The sequence below is a fragment of the Tursiops truncatus genome, chromosome 5 (assembly GCF_011762595.2).
Source record: "Tursiops truncatus isolate mTurTru1 chromosome 5, mTurTru1.mat.Y, whole genome shotgun sequence".
In the NCBI taxonomy this organism is placed as follows: Eukaryota; Metazoa; Chordata; class Mammalia; order Artiodactyla; family Delphinidae; genus Tursiops; species Tursiops truncatus.
The window spans coordinates 3,501,204-3,520,186 of NC_047038.1; the positions used below are offsets into that span (position 1 = coordinate 3,501,204).

The 18,983-nt window shown below is 46.3% G+C and overlaps 1 protein-coding gene across 4 annotated transcripts in view; it reads left to right on the forward strand.

Annotated features, from left to right (window-relative positions):
• The window catches only part of AFAP1 (actin filament associated protein 1), a 153,479-nt gene that overhangs the window by 35,940 nt on the left and 98,556 nt on the right, over positions 1–18,983 (forward strand). Inside the window, exon 2 of one of the 4 annotated variants that reach the window (XM_073804816.1) lies at positions 18,606–18,823. The exons of the other annotated variants lie outside the window; for them this stretch is intronic. The gene's annotated coding sequence lies outside the window, so the exon portion shown is untranslated. The remainder of the gene's footprint in view (positions 1–18,605; positions 18,824–18,983) is intronic. 4 annotated transcript variants of the gene reach the window in all.

Consider the following 18,983-nt stretch of genomic DNA (forward strand, 5'->3'; position numbering starts at 1 on the left):
TTACATTTGGTAGTGTGTATATGTCCATGCCACTCTCACTTCGTCCCAGCTTACCCTTCCCCCTCCCCGTGTCCTCAAGTCCATTCTCTATGTCTGCATCTTTATTCCTGTCCTGCCCCTAGGTTCTTCAGAACCTTTTTTTTTTTTTTAGATTCCATCCATATGTGTTAGCGTACGGTATTTATTTTCCTCTTTCTGACTTAACTTCACTCTGTATGACAGTCTCTAGGACCATCCACCTCGCTACAAATTACTCAATTTCGTTTCTTTTTATGGCTAACAGGCCTGATGAATTCTTGAGCCCTCCTACACACACACACACACACACACACACACACACACACACACTTTTTAAAAAATAGACCATAGCCCCCCCCCCCCCCACTTTTTTAAAAACGACCGTAGCCCGTTGGGTGGCCACTATCATTCAGGCCCCTATTTGCCATCTCTGGTTCAAACGTATCCCAAGCCCAGTGTTCCTTCTGTTTCTCTCCCACTGCCCTGGTATCACCAGTCAGCGTGCCTCTGACATCTGTCCTCAGCTCTTGGAAGCCACGGGGGGGCTGGGCGCGCCTTCACGATTACCAGGGTCTCATCCCGCCCTGGGGATGGGCGGGAGTCATCAGGGGCTGGGGCTTGTTAGGTGCATGTGCTATTTGTTAATGATGAGATTTTTTATTTTGTGCAGGAAACTCACAATGTGCTTAGTAGGGTGGGAAGTGTTTTGACTTCTGCCCTTCTTAGGGAGAGAGAGCTTGCGAACCCACCCTTGCTTCCCACAGAAAAATGCGATTTGCGTGTCAGCACGTCCTGTATTCCTGCACATGACTGACAGCTGTTCTTGAGCTCGCCATTCACTCAGCCACTGCTTCTTGAGCAGTGCGTGTGGTCCTCCCATGGTAGGCACTCTGCTAGGCTCTAGGGCCAACCCGTATGAAACCATCGGTGCAGGGAACTAACATGCACAACGGTTAGGTCTTTGTAAGCGCCGTTGCGGGGATGCTGTCAGTTGCAAGACAGCTCAGGTATCACCTCATCGAGGAGGTTGCACATCTTGTCAGCATGCTTCCATGGCTCTGCACACCCTGTAAAGTGCTCAACACGTTGTTCTGAAATTCTCTGCTCATGTATCGCTCCTTTCTGTTCAGTTGAGAACTGTCTAAGGACAGGCTGTGGGCTCTGGGTCCAGTTTTTTGTTGTTGTTTTTTTATTCATACTGCCTAGCACAGTAGGACAAGATAGGCAAGGGCTTGTTAGTGTTTCATGAAACAATAGATGGGCTTAAGGGAGTTTGTCCCCAGGTTGGCTGGGGGGACACAGGCTGGGTTCCCAGAGGGAGATAGTGGGTTTTGGTTGTTTCACAACTCTTCCATTTGAAATAATCCAGACTTATGGAAAAGCTGCAAAAACAGTGCAAAGAATTCTTGTGTGCTCTTCACCCAGATTCCCCAAACATTTTACAACACTTGCTCCTTCTCCGTCTGTCTGTCTGTCTCTCTGTCTCTGTCTCTATTTTTTTTCCTGACATGTTTGAGAGTGGAGGATAGGTTTCAGGGGTGGGGTGCAGAGGTGGAAGAGAAGAGATGAGTCGGGAGCCTTTCCAGATGCAAGAAGGTGATGGCTTGGGCCTGGCTGGGAACAGCAAGGGAAGTGAGAAGTGGAAGTGGTTAGGCCTGGTCCATATTTTGAAGGGAGACCTTGTAAGATTTGCTGATGGGTTGGATGACGCGAGTGAGAAAAAGAAGTTTTGAGGATGGCTTCAGGAATTTTGGCCTAAGTAACCAGAAGACCAGAGATGCTGTTACTGGGATGCAGAAGACATGGGGGAGGGGGAGGGGGTTTTGGCAGTCTTTTGGGGGGGCATGCTAAATCGGAGGTCCAAGTGCAGAGGCCATGAAGTGTTGGGGTGAGAAGACAGAAAGCAGGACGCCAAAGAACACGAGCAATTCATAAAGATAGAATCAGCTGCTTTTATCATTAAGCGAAACAATACTCTGCACGTAGAGCGGCTCCAAAGCTCAGCTCTGGTTGCCTGGGGTGAAAGCTGCCGTCTATGCATTTTCCCTCCAGTAGTAAACGGCCGGTATTCAGCTTGCATCAGCCATCGCACTGAGCTCGCTCTGACCTCCTGGTTTTCGCAAGTCGCCATCAGTTTCCTCTGACCTCTTGTTTCCATGATTTGTTGCCACCACCGCCTGTCCTTTGCCCCCCCCCCCCCACATGTGATGCGCCATCTCCTTCAGCATCCCGAGCATCCCGCAGGAAGGTTAGATTCAGTTCAGTTTCCCCACAGAAGGCGGCTGGAAATATGAGTTTGGAGTTGAGGGCAAGGTCTAAACTGAAGGCAGACATTTAGGGGTGACCACTGTAGTTAAAATCATGGGCTTGGAGGAAATCACTCAGGGACTGAGTGTAATTAGGGGAGAAGAAAAGCCCAAACCTGGGTCACTTCAACATTTGGAGATGGGAAAGATGAAAACAGCAGGCGAAGCAAGGCGACAGAAGTAAAGGAAGGGGTGCCCGGAAACCAGGCTAGGAAGTGTTTCCAGAAGGGCGGGTGACGGGTACGCCGTTGGACGCCGCCAGGTGGGTGAAGTGAGGGTGTGGCTTGTGGTGGGTGCCACTGGTGGCTCTACAAGAGCTGTGTCGGGAGGGTGGGGACAGAGGGATGGTGGAGCTGGACAGAGAGGGGGACGTGACGTAGACGTCTCTGTGGAGGTGGTTGGTTTGACTGAGTCAGGCTTATTTTAGATGCTTGGTCATGGTGGTGTGAAGTATGACTTAGTATATCTTTTAACCTCTGGACCCTCACCCTGGGGAGCAGATCAACATCCTTTAGCCAGGAAGCTAAATGTGTATAAAAAAAATCTCTTTTAATTGTGGGCTGGAGGTGTTTTGGGCTTTGCAGAGAAAATTGTCTCTGTAGAAACGGGGCTCTTTGGGTTAATTCTAAAAAGAAATACTTTGCAGGAGGATACACATTTTATTATGTAAATGGTAAGGTGAGAGTGGGTTTGTTTTTTTTTGTTTGTTTTTTTTTTTTGTGCTACGCGGGCCTCTCACTGCTGTGGCCTCTCCCGTTGCGGAGCACAGGCTCCGGACGCGCAGGCTCAGCGGCCATGGCTCACGGGCCCAGCCGCTCCGCGGCATGTGGGATCCTCCCAGACCGGGGCACGAGCCCGTGTCCCCTGCATCGGCAGGCGGACTCTCAACCACTGCGCCACCAGGGAAGCCCCAAGAGAGTGGGGTTTTTAATTGAAGCAAAGATTATTGAGCTGGTAGTTGCTAAAACTGCTAATATTTTTGAGAGAGAGACGTTGTTAATGAGATGTCAGTCTGTTATATATTGGTTCTGTGTCCTTAGGTAAGTTATTTATCCTTTGTGAGAGTTTTGTCTTCTACGAAATGACAGCATCTACCCTGCAGATTAGATTGTTATTACGTTTTTTTAATGACTTGTTTGGAAGAGCAGTTCTCCTTAGGTTTATTGGTGGTTTGTGAAATATACAAGGGACGGTAGATTTGGTTTCTCTGGGGCAGGAGCAGCTATAGTTTATTGAGCGCTTACTATGTGCTGTGAATGCTCTATATTAGGCAAGCTATTTAAAAAAGAAACAAACAAAAAAGACCCCGAAGACCTGCTGACAAGGCTCTGCTCACCCTCATTGTTTGGAGGGAGGGATGATAATGTCCCCGTGTACGCAAGGCCGCATCCAGGTAGTGGTGGAGCACAATCTCACCCCAGTCCCTTCAGCACCAGAGTCCGTGCTCTCTCGCTGCACGGGGACCACGCTGTCCCCCCAGTTCAGTGGATCCCTCCTGGATCACGTGCATTCTCTGGGCGCCGCGGCTCCAAACGCTGAAAGCTCTTGTGAGACCACCCGCCTTCCTTAATTGGCTTCCATTAGCACATGGACATATGTCACCCAGACGTGGGTGCCCACTCCCTCCCCATCCGCACATCACGGTGCCGGGCCCCATCTGCCAGGGGAGCAGGGGCCGGGAGACAGACGGCCGTCCTGCCGCCTCCCTGGGGGTGAGCCCGGCAGCCCCTCCTTCCCCTCCAGTTTGAGCCTCCTTCTGTACCTGCTGTCAGGAGCCCTGGAGGCTTGCCCTCTTCTGCTGTCAGAGAGACCAGGATGGAAGAAGAGCCTGGTGCCTCAGCGTCTCATGCTGGCATGAGGTAGCAACCAGATTAATTCAGAAGCCCAACTTCAGGCTTGTCCATTGGAGGCCTGTCACGTAAGGGGGCCGTGAAGGAAAGGATGATGGACCAGATTTCCATAAGGAGTGGAAACAGTTACGGAGGCTGGTGGATTCAAACACAGATCATCCTCTGTCTCCCTGTGATGCAGAGTCAGCGTTAATAGCAGGAAAACGACTGCACTTGGGCAGTGGACTGGGCCTCTCATTTCCAACTGGCATCCCTGTTTTCTAGCTTTTACTAGGCTTGCCTTAAAATACAGTTCTTCCCCCCGCCCATTTCATGTATGCTTTATTGGTTGTAAATATTGGTACATATTGAATTTTTAAAATTACTGCACCATGATTTTTTTAAATGAGTTTTTTCTTGTCCCTCTTATTGGACCCGTCACAAGTTGACTAAGCGCTTCAATTATGCTGTGTTCCTATCAGGAGAAGCCCCCTAAAATACAACTCTTACCTGTCCCCGAGTTTGCACTGGTCTAGTTGCTTCCGCAATGTTGGAAGTGTTTCCAGGGCCTTGGATTTCAGGTGTTCCTTTCCGGAGTTTATCTCCCTGAATACCCAGGTCAGAGGTGAACAGACTTTTCCTATAAAGGGTCACATTGTAAATGTTTGGGGCTTTAGGTCGCTGTTGCCTCCACTTTACTGTGCTCTCCTGGCGGGAAAGCAGCCTTAGACAGTACATAAATGAAGCGGCGTGGATGTGCCCCAGTGAAACCGTATTTACAGAAATAGGCTTCCGGCCAGATTGGGCAGTTTCCCCTCCACCCCGCACCTTGCATGAGGCTGAGGCTAAGCTTACGCACACATTGAAGCCTGGTATCCAGTCATCTTAGATCCGGTTGAGCCTGACCGTTTGGAGAACGTCACCCAGATGCAAGCACGTCCCTGGGGGGTGGTTCTCTGTGGAGCTCTCTCCTCTCCTGCCTGCTCTGCTGGTGCTCTGGATGAGGGTTCTTTGAGGCCTCTGGTGCTCGCGGAGGCTGTGGCGGGAGGGTGAGTGAGGCAGCAATGTTTCCGTTGTCTCTTTCAGGAGCGTTGTTGCTCTCCGTGTCTGCATTGGACACGCCCTTTCCTGGGTGCGTCAGACTCAGCGTGGCTTAGGGCCTGGCTTCTCTAAGTGGGACCCGGGGACTGGGAGCTCCTGAGAAATGCAGGCTCTCAGGCCCCACCCCAGACCTGCTGAGTCGGCACCTGCACTTTCACCAGTCCGCTCGGTGAGCTGCAGCCCATGGAAGTTTGAGAAGCGCCTGTTTACAGTATTCCCGCCTTGAGGACGGAAAGGAAGCGCTGAAAAAGACCCTTTCGTCTTCAGCTTTTTAGTATTGAAAGTGTAATCAACTGTAGAGCTGTGAAGGCAGCCTTACGTCTTTTCAGACATCCTATAAGTGTCATAATTGACTGTTCTTCTCCTAACCGGAAAGGGATGTCATGGCCCACTGGTGGCGTGGTGTAAAAATTCTAGACTCCTTAAAGGACCCCCCTCGCAGCATGACCTGGGCAGATCCCTCCACCTCTCTGGGCCTGAGTGTCTCCTGCGTGGTGCACGACCGTCAGGACAGGCTGATGTGTAAAGCTCCTATTGGTTGCAGGTATTCTGTTTTATCTTTTACAGGCAGTGTGCTTTGATCCTTCTCCTGCTCCCGCCATCTCGGGGAGATTTGGAGATTTCCGTTCCCTGTTCTCATATATGCCCCCCCTCCTCCCTTCCCACTTCTGACTGATGCTCTGCAATTTCAGCACAGCTGGCAGGGGTCAAGGGTGGGATCTAAGATGGGCTGTAATTGTAGAGCTTCAGAATTGCTGAAAGGAAAAGCCAGCATGCCGAGGCGTCGCCATTTCCGTTGGTCATTATGACATAGTTCTGGGGAGTTGCAGGCGATTGAGGCTTGCTCACCAGGAAGGTCTAAAGTCTTGGAGGTATCGTCAGCATCCAGGAAGCCTCTGCCTCGACTTCATCCACCAGATGCAAAGGTCTAGCTTCAGATGACTTAATTAGGGCGGGCTTTTTGATTCAAACAAAGTAGTGGCTGCAGAGATGCTATAATCCAGTTGGAAGTGTGAAGTGATGGCGTTTTATAGGAAATACCTATTGCCTCAGTTACGGGAAACACGATATCTTACAGCTGGCAGGGCATCCCAATGACCCTGGACCCCCCTCCCCTCTGCCCTCAGGGAGTGCAGAGCCCTGTGAGCAGCCTTCTCACCCTGGAACCTCTTGCGGCTCCTTCCTCCACAAAGCCCGCTGTCCCAGTGGTCACTCTGGACATCGGCAGAGCCTTAGGTGTTCCGACTGGGCAGCTGGTGGCCGCAGCGCAGGCGGGCAGGGCAGTCTTTCATTCTGAGCAGAGGGGCCTCCGTGTCTTTTTAAATGACGCTTCTCCATTTAGAGGTGGTGCCAGGGCCCCTTTTGTGCCCGAGGGCTTGAATTAGCACCGTCCCCAGGGGCTTTAGGGGCAGGGCGGTGTTATAGGAAGCGCACTGTCGGAGCGTGTGCCGTCAGCTGGGCTGGGGCCTGGAAGTCCCTGTTCCTCCCTGAGCTTCCAGGGCTACATCTGTGAACCCAGAGTGTTAGGTAAGGAGCCCTTGTCGTGTCGGGAGAATTCAGCCGGTAGGATGGCAGACGCTTAGCAAATGCTTCAGCCCCTCGCTGCCTCTGTGTGAAATGGATCACAGGAGGGATGCGTGCGGGGGGTGCAGGGCTGGGGGCTGGGAAGCGTCTCCCTCCCTGCTCACCTGGCCTGGGTTTCGCTTCCTCGCCGGGTCTTTGGGGATCCAGGGGTGGCACGTGGCCTGTCTCCCTGCCTGGTGGAGAGGGACCGTGAACTCACGTAGCCAGACGTCTCCCCTCCACCTGCCCAGCAGAGAGGCTTGCACTGCAACAGGGTCTTGTCACCTCTGGAAGGAGATAGAACTGGTTGGGGTGAAATTTGTTCCTTCCTCCCGGGGTGTGGGCTGCGTTCATCCACCTCGCGGGTAACACGATCGTAAAGCCTGTTGTTTCAACGAGACCATGTTTGTACGTCCAGCCTTCCTTTCCTTCGCGCTTTGTTTGTATTCCTTCTTCTGATGAGAAGGAAAACTCATTCATGAATAAAGATACAATTAACTTTATGGTAACGAAGAGAACTCAACTCATTAGAGCCTTCCGAGTTTCTGCCTAAGATTAGGAACCCCGCTTTCTTCCTTGTAAACGCAGAATTAGCTCTCCATGTACTGAGCCAGTCCAGTGCTCTTACGCCCTGTTTATTGCTGTTGTGTGGCAGAATCTTTTCTTAAAGTTCCATTTACCTAGATTTTCTTACAATTCCATTTATCCAGCATTATCAGATGAAAGATGCAGTGTCTTCTGTTTAATTTTACTTCACCTTCACTAGTTAGGTTTTTTTTTTTTCCCTCTGACCCTTAATTCCCACCTCGAATGTGCTTACCTTCAGCCCAGGGTCTCCGTCCATGGAGACACAGGAACGTGTCCATCACCCGCTCAGACCAAGGCAGCCACTGACCTGCTTTCTGTTAGTGCAGATTAGTTTTGCTGGCTCTAGAATTTCATAAAAATGGGATCATGCAAGTATGCCTTTTGTGTGTCTAGCTTCTTTCTCTTAGGTTCTTTTTTGAGATTCCTCTGAGTTATGCATTGCGTGGTTTGTTTCTTTTTATTGCTAAGAAATATTCCATTGTATGAATCCTTTGTAATCTGTTACCGGTATGTCTGTTACTGGCTGTTTAGGTTTTGTGCAGTTTTTGGCTGTGATGAGTAAAGCTGCTAGTGTGTTTGTGTGGACATGTGCAATAATTTCTCCTGGGTAGACACCTGGCAGGGGAATTACTGGATCACATAGTAAACGTCCATTTAACTTTATAAGAAACTGCTAACTTTCCTACAGTTGTACCTCGTGGACCCCCAGCAGGAGAGTGAGGCTTGACGCGAGCAGTCCTTCCAGTTCCCGCCGTTCTGGTGGATGTATAGGGGTGCCTTGTGGTTTAAGTGTGCATTAACCTGGTGACTAATGATGTTAGCATCTTCTTACGTGCGTATCGGCCATCTGTGTCTTTTTTTGTGTGTGAAATGTATTTAGCTCCTTTGCCTGATTCTTTAGGCAAAGAATTAGGTTGTTTATCTGTAAACATTCTCAGAATTGCGAGTATGTGTCGATAGAGGTGCTCTGTCAGCCACGTGCATTGCAAATACGATTTCTCTTAACGATTTCTCTCAAAAAGTCCAATTTATTAATTATTTTCTTTTAAAATGTGAGTATTTTTGGTGTCCTGAGAAATCTCAGCCCACTCCAAAGTCATAAATAATTTCTCCTATGTTTTCTGCTAGACATTTGAAGCTTTACTTCTTATGTTTAGGTTTCTGGTCCATTGGAGTTCACTTTTGTGTATGGTGTGATGCACGGGGTGAGCTCAGTTTTTCCCACTTTGGGATCCACTCCGTGAGCACTATTTCTTCCAAGACTGTCCTCTCCTGTTGAATTGGCATCTTCGTCAGCAGTCGTTTGGCCGTTTGTGTGGGGATTTCTTTCAGGACTTTGTTCTGTTCCGCTCATCTGTCCTGACGCCGAACCACACTGGTTGGTTATCGTAGGTTGTACTGAGCCTTGAAACTAGGTGATTTGGGGTCTCCAACATTGTTCTTTTTTCTCCCCAGCGTTTGACTATTCTAATTTGTTTCATTTTCATGTATTTTAGAATCAGCGGTCAATGCACTTTTGCAAAAAAAGCTGCTGGGATCTTGACTGGGATTGTGTTGAGTCTATAGATTAATTTGGGGGGAGAATCTCTCAAATCAGTGACTATGGCATCTCTCCTTTTGTTTAGATCTTCACTGTATTTTTTCAACAATGTTTCATGGTTGTCAGTTTATAGACCTCTCACTTATCTTGTTAAATTTATCCTTAAGTATTTCATGTATTTTAATGCTATTATTATAAGTAGTACTGGATTTTCTTTTTCTTTCACTTTTCAGTTGTCCCTCGCTAGTGAGGAGTTTATTGTTTTATAGACAAATTGAAGAATAAGTAGACAGATGAGGGGCATTCCCTCTCCACTGAGTTGGTCTGGGAAGGCTTTGCAGAAGAGGTGGCATTTGGTTGCACCTACAGAAATCTCGGCTGGTAGAGAAGGTGAGTGCCAGGGCGAGGGTGTTTCAGAAGAGCGCGCGCTAAGGTCAGGCGGGAACACAAGGAGTGTTCTGAAAATGAGTGGTAGCTGGATCAGGCCACACCAAAGCACGAAAGGTGGAATATGGCAGGTGATGAGTTTCTAAGGACATTGGGGCCAGGTTGACAAGAGGTTTACTGCTGGACAAGGTTAAAACTTTATTCAGCGGGTGCTTGGGAGCCCTTGTGTGTTTATGAGCCCAGGAGATAAGCCATTCTTTTTTTTTTCATTTATTTATAAAAAATCATAGTGAATATATGTAACGAAATTTACCATTTTAACCATCTTGAAATATATAGTTCAGTGGCGTTAAGTACGTCCATGTTGTTGTGAGGCCATCACTACCACCCATCTCCAGGACTTCTCCATCTTACCCAAACTGAAACTCCGCACCCATTCAGCAGTAACTCCCCATTCCCTCCCCCAGCCCCTGGCATCCACCATCCTACTTTCTGTCTCCAGGAGTTTGACTACTCTGGGGGCCTCATGTAAGTGGAATCCTACAGTATTTGTCCTTTTGTAACTGGCTTATTAACTTAGCATTATGTCCTCAAGGTTCCCCCCTGTTGTAACGTGTCAGAAGTTCCTTCCGTTTTAAGGCTGAATCGTATTTCATTGTCTGGATAAAACACATTTCATTTGCTCATTCATCTACTGATGGACACTCGTGTTGCTTCTCCCTTTTGGCTGTCGTGCATACAGAGCCGTTGTTAAAAGCAGGGGACCTCTGACATGAAGTAGGGATTTGGAGCCAGAAACTCTGACACAGAATTGTTGGTGGGAGCTTTTCTCATAGTTTCCATCATAATTTCTGGCTGTTTTTATTTGCATACTGTTTGTCTCTCTGATGTGAATATAAGATCATGTTTGTCTTGCTTAATAACATTGTATACCCCACAATTATGCCCTCAGGTATTTTTGCGAGTGTTTTTTAGTAAATATTTTAAATATCTTACAATAAATAGAGCATCCATTTGCATTTTTCTTTTCCATCCTCCTATTGCTGTCATTCTCCATATCCTTTTTTTTTAAACATCTTTATGGGAGTATAATTGCTTTACAATGGTGTGTTAGTTTCTGCTGTATAACAGAATGAATCCGCTGTACATATACACATATCCCCATCTCTCCATATCCTTTTGACGGAGTGTGCCTATTGCTTCTCGAGCCCTTGACTGCACCAGTCCATCCTTAGTGCCGCTGCCAGGATACGTCATCTTTTCAGGGATAGAGCTCCATCAGCGGCACTTTTCCTGACAACCCGTGACTCTGTCTTTCATAGGATAATGGTTCTGTGAGTCCAGATGTTTATCTGCTACTCTAGATCGTGAACCCTTGTGTGTCAGAGACTTGCCTTTGAAGACATTGAGTACAGTGTCTTAAACAAGCTCACGTTTAACAACTTGTTACTAAATTAACTTGAACCGATGTAAGTGGAATGAAAATATTTGCTCTTGATATCTTATTTAAAACTATTGTCAGCAACCAGCTTGGTTTGCGTCAAGTCTTCTTTTTATTTATTTATTTATTAACATCTTTATTGGAGTATAATTGCTTTACAGTGGTATGTTAGTTTCTGTGTCAAGTCTTCTTATAGCAGCCTAGGAATCAGGCTTCATGTATTAGGAAATCTGGTTCCTGTGGTGGTGTCAGGTTACACAGATTATTATGATTAATAAAGAACGTGTCCAGATCTAGGTTTTGTCTTTTACTTTCTACAAAACAATAGCACGATCTTTCTGCTAAGGCTTGCATCATCCATCCCTGTATTAGTCTGACCTTTGAGAATCGTGATAATTTCCGGAAAGAATTTGTTCTGTGGGTTTTTATACCAGTGCCTTTGGGGACCTCTTGCTGGCTGCGTATAACCCAGAAGGGAGGAGTCTCAGGACTCAGAACGTACGTGTACGCACCTACCCTTTTAAAGGCACAGACTTTCCCTTAGGATATTGATAAAGCTTTTAAAGATTCAGAGTCAGTGCTGCGACGAAGCTGTGTTTGTCCTAAGTCCTGTTCAGAAACCTGACAAGTAGAGAAGAGACCTTATTTACTTTCTCTTTGCAGATTCAGATTAAACTAGCCTTGATCGAATGTCCCTGAACTCAGGGGCTTTTATTCACAGTGGCTTCTGGATTCTCCGCTGCAGTCTTGCTGACACAGAACTGTGATTATCCCCAAGTTACAGACAAGGGCCCCAGGAGTCAAAGAAGCTTAGTGGTTTGTGCTCAAAGTCATCTGGTCACTCCCACAGCGGTCGTCTAGAGTTTGAAGGAATTTTAGATGTAGTCTAGCCGAGGGAAACTTTCCAGCCAGACAGCATCTACAGCTGTGCGGCTTTTCGGAGATTTCTCAGATCAGCTTTTAGGCAGCCCACTTGGATTATCTGCGGAGGCTGTGGAAATATTTGCAAGAGTCTGCATGAAGGGTCTTAACTGCAACCCTGTAAGGGAAAACACGCAAGTGCTTTGCCTGAGTGTTGGCCACTTGGCCCAGTGCCACGCCAGTCCTGCCCCTAAGCCTCTTCCAAGTGCTCTCCTGCCGTGTCTCTGCAACCTTAGCAGAACAGGGCCCTGACCAGGTGCTGGTCAAACTGAGACCGTGAACTTGTCAGAACCATTCTTTTAACCGCTTTTGATGTGCACGCTCTAAGAACATCCCGGGAGACGCAGTTACTAACTGTGAGAGGACGATGCATGGCATTTTCCTCTGCAACTTTCTCCTCAGAACAAACCCCAGGAACTTTGTCTATTATGGAGATCCAGAAACAAGCAAGTGAATTCGTTCACCAAACGCATACTGAGTGTTTGCTGTGTTCGAGCTTCCGTGTCAGGCAGTGTGCTCAGCGTTCTAGGTACAGAGAGAAGTCAAACGTGGTCCCCGACTTCAGCCTGCCTCGTGACGGGTGGAGGGAGGGACAGATTAACCCGTCGTTACAGCATGAGTTGAGAACGGCGATGCAGGTGGCCTAGAGTCTCCAGGGGTAACTAGGTAAGAGGTCGCTGGTAAAAGACGTGCGTGGGGTGTACTGGGGACGAGGCGGGGACCAGACAGGGACGCACAGGGTTAAGGCGCAGCGCAGAGAGCAGCAGTGCGAACCGAGGTCCAGGGCAAAAGCAAGCCTGGTGTATGTGGGAAACTGAGTCGTTCAGAAGAGCTGCGGGTGGGAGGTGGAAAGAGGCGTCTGGAAAAATAAGCAAGGGCGAGTTAAGATTCCGCTCCAAGGTCAGGAGAAGTCATTGAAAAGAAGAAGGAGTGTAGGAGTCAGGGCAAGTTTCTGAGGCGCCTGCAGCGTAGCCCAGCGGTCCTCAGTGAGAGGGATGAGATGGGATTTTATGAAACCAGTTCTCCAGGGTCCTGACCCTGGACCCAGCCTCTGGAGACAGTCAGCATAAAGGGCAGGTGCATGGCGGGCCAGGGATTTTCCATTGGCCCCAGGAGTTTATGGGATGCACTGTCTGTGAGTTCTGTGCAGGGCGGGTGGAGGAGATGCAGTCCGTAATTCAGTCCTTATTCTAGGCGCTCAGACTTTTATTTTCTTATAGTCTCATCAGTCAGTCTTGTCTTTTATGTCTGATTTTGAGTCAGAGTTAGAAAATCTTTTCCCATACCAAGGTTACAAAGGAGTTCACCTACTCTTTTTTCTAGGACTGCAATGATTTCATTTACATTCTCAGGTATCGTTGGTGTTTCTTTCTGGTGTAAGATGTACATAATTTTATCTTTTTTTCCCCCCCCAAATGGCTACCAGTTGTCCTGACCCCAGTCATCAAGAGGTCCATCTTTTCCCCACTGATTTGAGATACTAGCTTTATCATAGGCTGTATTTCTGTATGTATTTGGGTCTATATCTGGACTTTCTTTTCTATACTGTTGATCTTACTGGGAATTCATGTATTGCTGTAGCACCATTTAAATGATAGAACCTTTATGTTATGTTTTAATAGAGGATGTGGCTGGACCCTCTTCATTGTTCTCAGGCATCCCTTATTTTTCCCTATGAACCTTTTAGCATCAATTCGTCTAGTTCGAGACACAAAACAAAACAAAAGAAAATTTGTTATATATTTATTGGACTTGCATTAGATTTAGCTGTTACCTCGGAAAGAGTTGCCATCTGTCGGATGTTAAGTTGTTCTGTTCAAAGGCAAGGGGTACTTTCCGTTTGTTCAAGTTTCCTTCTTTGTCTTTCAGGAGTGTTTTAAAATTTTTCTTCTGTAAGTTTTACATGTTTCTTGCTAAATTATTTTAAGTATTTCACTTTTTTAGTTGCTTTTTTAAATGGAATTTTCTGTTCCATTTATACCTTCTGTTTATTGTTTGGTATAAACATCGCGTGCAAAAGCAATAGTTTTTATGTATCCGACTTTATTAACATTTTTTTGGCAGTAGTTTTATCATGGATTCTCTTGGGTTTTCTAGGTATACTTTCACATCAGCTGCACATAGAGATAACTTTGTTCTCTTCTATTCTGAAGTTTCTAATTGCATTGGCTAATACTTCCAGTGCAGTGTTAGAAGTGGTGGGGGAAATGGGCTTCCCTGACTTGTTTGCGACCTTACTGGGAATGCCCGCAGTGTTTCCTCATTAAGTGAGATGCAGTTTTTGTTTTATGTTAATGTCTTAGTCTGTTTGGGCTGCTGTAACAAAATACCACAGACAGGGTGGCTTATAGACAGCAGAAGTGCATTTCTCATGGTTCTGGAGGCTGGATATCCAAGGTCAGGGTGCCAGCGTGGTCCAAGTTCTGTTGAAGGCCCTCTTCTACAGTTGTTGCAGACGACTGTCTTTTCGTTGTGTCCTCACATGGTAGAAGCGGTGAGAGCGCTTTCTTGGGCCTCTTTTGTAAGGACACTGATCTTGGTCATGGGGGCTGCACCCTCATGACCTGGTCACCTCCCAGAGGCCCCCCTCCTGACGCCGTCACACTGGGGGTTGGGATTCAACAGAATGGCAGAGGGGATGCAAGCACTCAGCCTGTAACAGGTAGTGCATGTATTTCATCAAACTAAAGAAGTACATATCAGTTCCCATTGTGTTGACTTAAAAAAATCAGGAATGGGTATTGAATTTTCTTGAAGGCTTTTTCATCATTTGTGGATGATGAGAATCATAGGATCTTCCTGTTAGATCTATTAATATGGTGAATGTATATTAGTAGGTCTCGTAATGTGGAGTCATCCTTGCATTCCTGGAATGAATTTCATTTGGTCATGTGTGCCATTAAGGTAGTGTTGGTTTCTGTTTGCTAATATTTTATTTAGGAGTTTTGCACTTGATATAAGTAAGATTGGTCTTTGGTTTTCTTTTTTTGTGCTATCTCTACTAGGTTTAGGCATCATTTTTTTTTTTTATTTATTTTTGGCTGCGTTGGGTCTTCGTTGCTGCACAGGCTTTCTCTAGTTGTGGCGAGCGGGGGCCACTCTTCATTGCGGTGTGCGGGCTTCTCAGTGCAGTGGCTTCTCTTGTTGCGGAGCACGGGCTCTAGGTGCACGGGCTTCAGTAGTTGCGACACGCAGGCTCAGTAGTTGTGGCGCACGGGCGTAGTTGCTCCGCGGCATGTGGGATCTTCCCAGACCAGGGCTCAAACCCATGTCCCCTGCATTGGCAGGCGGATTTTTAACAACTGCGCCACCAGGGAAGCCCCTAGGCATCATTTTTATACCTACTCCTAAAAAAGAAAGAATTAGAAAATTGTTTATCTGTTTCCATCTTCTGGAACAATTTATGTATTGATAGTAGTCTTGATGTTTAAGGTTTGGTACAATTCCCCTGTAAAACCATCTGGGTCTGGTACTTTTTTTGTGAGGACAATTCTTTGATAACTTTCTTTGCTTTCTCTGTGTAAGCTTTCTGTAATTTGGTAAATAGAGTTTGGTAAATTATATTCTTTTCTACGAAATTGTCTGTTTCACCTACTTTCAAATGTATTTGCATAGAGTTGTACAGAATAGTCTTTCATGACTTTTCTTAGGGCGGAGGTAGATATTTAAGGACTTGCTAGTTTTAGAAGACAGAAGTCATGGGTCATGTCCACTTGCTGTGTTTGTGGATCCCAAGGCTTAAAGTAAAGTTCTAATAAGATGAGCATATGCTATAATAATGGTAATAGCTACCATTTGTGAAATGCTTGCCTCTGTATGGATATCAGCTCATTTTAGCCTCATTACAATCCTGAGATACCTAATAATCATCTCATTTTAAGGATGACATAATTTGGGGGAGTTACCCACTCTTCCAAAATAGAAATAGACTCACAGACAGAGAAAACACACTTATGGTTACCAAAGGGGAAAGGGAGGGGGGAGGGGTAAATTAGTAGTTTGGGGATTAAAATGTATACACTACTATATATAAAATAGATAACCAACAAGGACCTACTGTATAGCACAGGGAACTATATATAATCTACATTTCCATAAAAAGTTTTAAAAAATGGCGTAGCCACTCACCAGGCCAGCGTTATCTCAACGTAATCCATGGAGTGATTCTCATGAAATAGTCAAAGCAGGGCCTTTGGAGTCAGAACTGCGTTCAGATTCGTTCCGTTACATTCCAGCCGTGTGGCTGTGAGCAAGCATATTATTACCTGGAGAGGCTCAGCCACTTATTTGCTTAGCAACCTTAGGCAACCTCTCCGAGCCTCAGTTTCTTCGCCTGTAAAATGGGGATAAGACCAGCTTCTACCTCCTGGGTTTGTTGGGAACACACACGAAGTCATACGTGTAAAGGGACTAGAAGTGTCCCATGCCTGTGATTGCCGTGTAAACATTTGCTTAAAGACAAACAAACAAACGGGCCGTGGCTTCTAATTCCCCCGTGTAGGGGGCCGATCACGTCTTTGCAGCATTATTGTGAGAATTAAATAAAGTGTCATGTGTAGATGCCTAGGACAATGCCTTTGACACAGCAGATTCTCAGAAAATATTAATTCTCTTACTTTATTAATTTGCTCATCAAAAATCCTTGCATGCTTTCTAGTGGCTTGTCCTGCTAGGCTGCTGTAAGGTACTCGGAGACAAGCAAAGCATAAAGCCTACTCTTAACCAGCTGACTAGCTATATTGAGAAAAGGAAAAAAATAGCACCTTAAGGTCACTCAGTACCCGGTTATCAGTACAGCTGGTAAGAGACAAAAGAATTCAGTAGCTTGGGAGGATTTTTTTGGGGAGGAGCTTGTGGAGGATGTTGAATTAGAGAAGGCTAGGAGAGAGGGGATGTAAGTTTAGGTGTTTGAAGGGCCTGTTGAGGGTAAAATGTGGTTTGTTTAGTCCATGCAGGTCCTGGAAAGGAGGAACTTTTTTAACAACTGCATCTCTCTGATTTGGGGATGTTTTGCTTTCTGAGGTGCAAAGAGCTTTGTTTGACAATCTTTTGGGTGCAGTTTCAGGTGAAAAGAAAACCACACAGTAGCTTAATAAACAATGAAGTGAAAAATCATTAGAAGGATGCAGATACCTCAGGGAATTCAGTGCAGTCCAGGTTCACAGGTAACTGAGAAAAGTCCAGGAAGGTCTCAGGAATCCTTCCAGTGCCCTGTCTGTGCGGCGCTTCCTCTCTCTTGCCTCTGAGTATCTGTGTGTGCTCCTGAGGGTGTTAACTTCCTTCTTTCTTCCTCTATTAATGACTTTCCCCTGCTGGCACATACATGCCGAAACGTGGCAGCTCCGTAGCTCCTGAGTTTACTCGTCTTCAGTTCAAGAGATCGCAACTGACTAAGAGTTCCTGTCCCAGGCAGTATATACAGGAAGGAGACTCTGATGGACCAGTTTGGGTTAAGGTGGTCCACTTATGACCTGGGAGCAGGAGGTGGCCTGCAGGGCCCGGTGGTGTAGCTGTCGCTGCCGAGGGTCCAGCTTGTAGCTGAGGGCGCTGCCCTCTGAGGAGCGTGGGCCGGGCGGGAAGCCGACTGTGGTTAGGATAAACTCCCAGCCCCGAGGGGTCTGCGTAGAATCCCCGATGGGAGCTCTGTAAGGGAAGCTCAGGTTGAAGACGAGATAGGACAGATGCGTGCAGTCCTTGGTGCTCTTCAGATATTTTGATGCTGCTGGGTGAAACCCAGGTGAAATCCTGCAGGGTAAATGTGATTTGGCGACACGCAAGAGAAGCATTTTTGATGAGTATACGAATGGGGGTGGAGAATGGGTTCTGGAAGTTTAACATAGACCCATAAGCATTTTGAACGTTTTTGCTTATAGCTTTCAGCAGCCCTTCGTTTTTGGACAAGGTTGATTTTGTTTTTATTGTGGTAAAATATACATAGCATAAAATTGACCCTTTTACGCCTTTTTGAGTCTACAGTTCAGGGCCCTTAAGCACATTCACATCACCACCATCCGTCACCAGAACTTTCATCGCCCCAACGGCAACTCTGTCCCTGGCAAACGCTCACTCCCCGTTCCCCGCCCTGCCCCAGCACCTGGCACCTGCCGTTCTACTTCCTCTATGAGTCTGGTGACTCTAGGGACCTCACAGAAGCGGAAGCACACAGGATTTGTCCTTCTGCGTCGGGCTTACTTCACTCCGCAGAATGCCCTCAAGGTTCATCCATGGTGTGGCACGTGTCAGGATTTTCTTCCTTTTTAAGACCCAATAATATATCACTGTATGGATGGACCACATTTTATTTATCCATTCATCCCTCAGTGGACATTCGGGTTGTTTCCACATTTTGTTATTACGAATAACACTAGCAGCCCATCATTTTTAACGTATAGATGAGATTGTTTTCCACTTAGAATCATCGGGAAATTGTTCTCCTAATGAAAAAGACCTTAAAGGCTAACTTAATCCAGCCCCTTCATTTCATAGAAGGGAAATTAGGAGATTGCCCATTTAGGAAAAGTGCACAGCCTTGAACACATCTCGCCTACTCTGAACTCATTTGCAATTTCTCTGCCCACTTGTCTAAAATTATGAGAGCTTTGGTAGCTATAAAAGGGTGGCCTCAGTTAGGATCTTGTATTCTGGAGTGTGTTGTAGACTGGTGGAATTGTAAATTTGGGAAGAATTCCATAGACCAGTGGTTCTTGAACTTTTTTCCTTAGGACGTTTTGGCCTCAAAATATATATTGAGGACCCCAAGAGCTTTTATTTATGTGGTTATATCTGTAGGTGGTTATCATATTAGAATTTAAACCTGACAGATTTTTAAGGTATTTATTAATATATTTATGAGAAGTAACTGCATTACGAGATAATTTGTGAAAGAGTGGCATTGTTTATATTTCTACAAGTATCTTCAGTATCCGGCTTAACAGAAGAAGCTGGCTTCTCACATCTGTTTCTGCGTTCTGATTGTGATGGACCGCTGTTTTGGTGGAAGTACATAAAGACGATCTGGCCTCACAAAGCTATGTACTTGGAAGAGAGAAGAGTATTTTAGTGCCTTTTCAGAAAATGGTGAATATTCTTTGATACTACACCGAAACTCAACAAGTGGTAGTTTCTTAAGGTTAGTTGCAACGTGGAATCTGGCGCTGTATCAAAGAACACTTCATTTTCTGTTACATGAAGATATTTCAGCTTATTTTACACATTAGATGGACCTTTACCCACGTGGGCTTTTATGACATCATGGTTTCCTGAGTTGTGTAGAGCTTCCAAACGTCAAC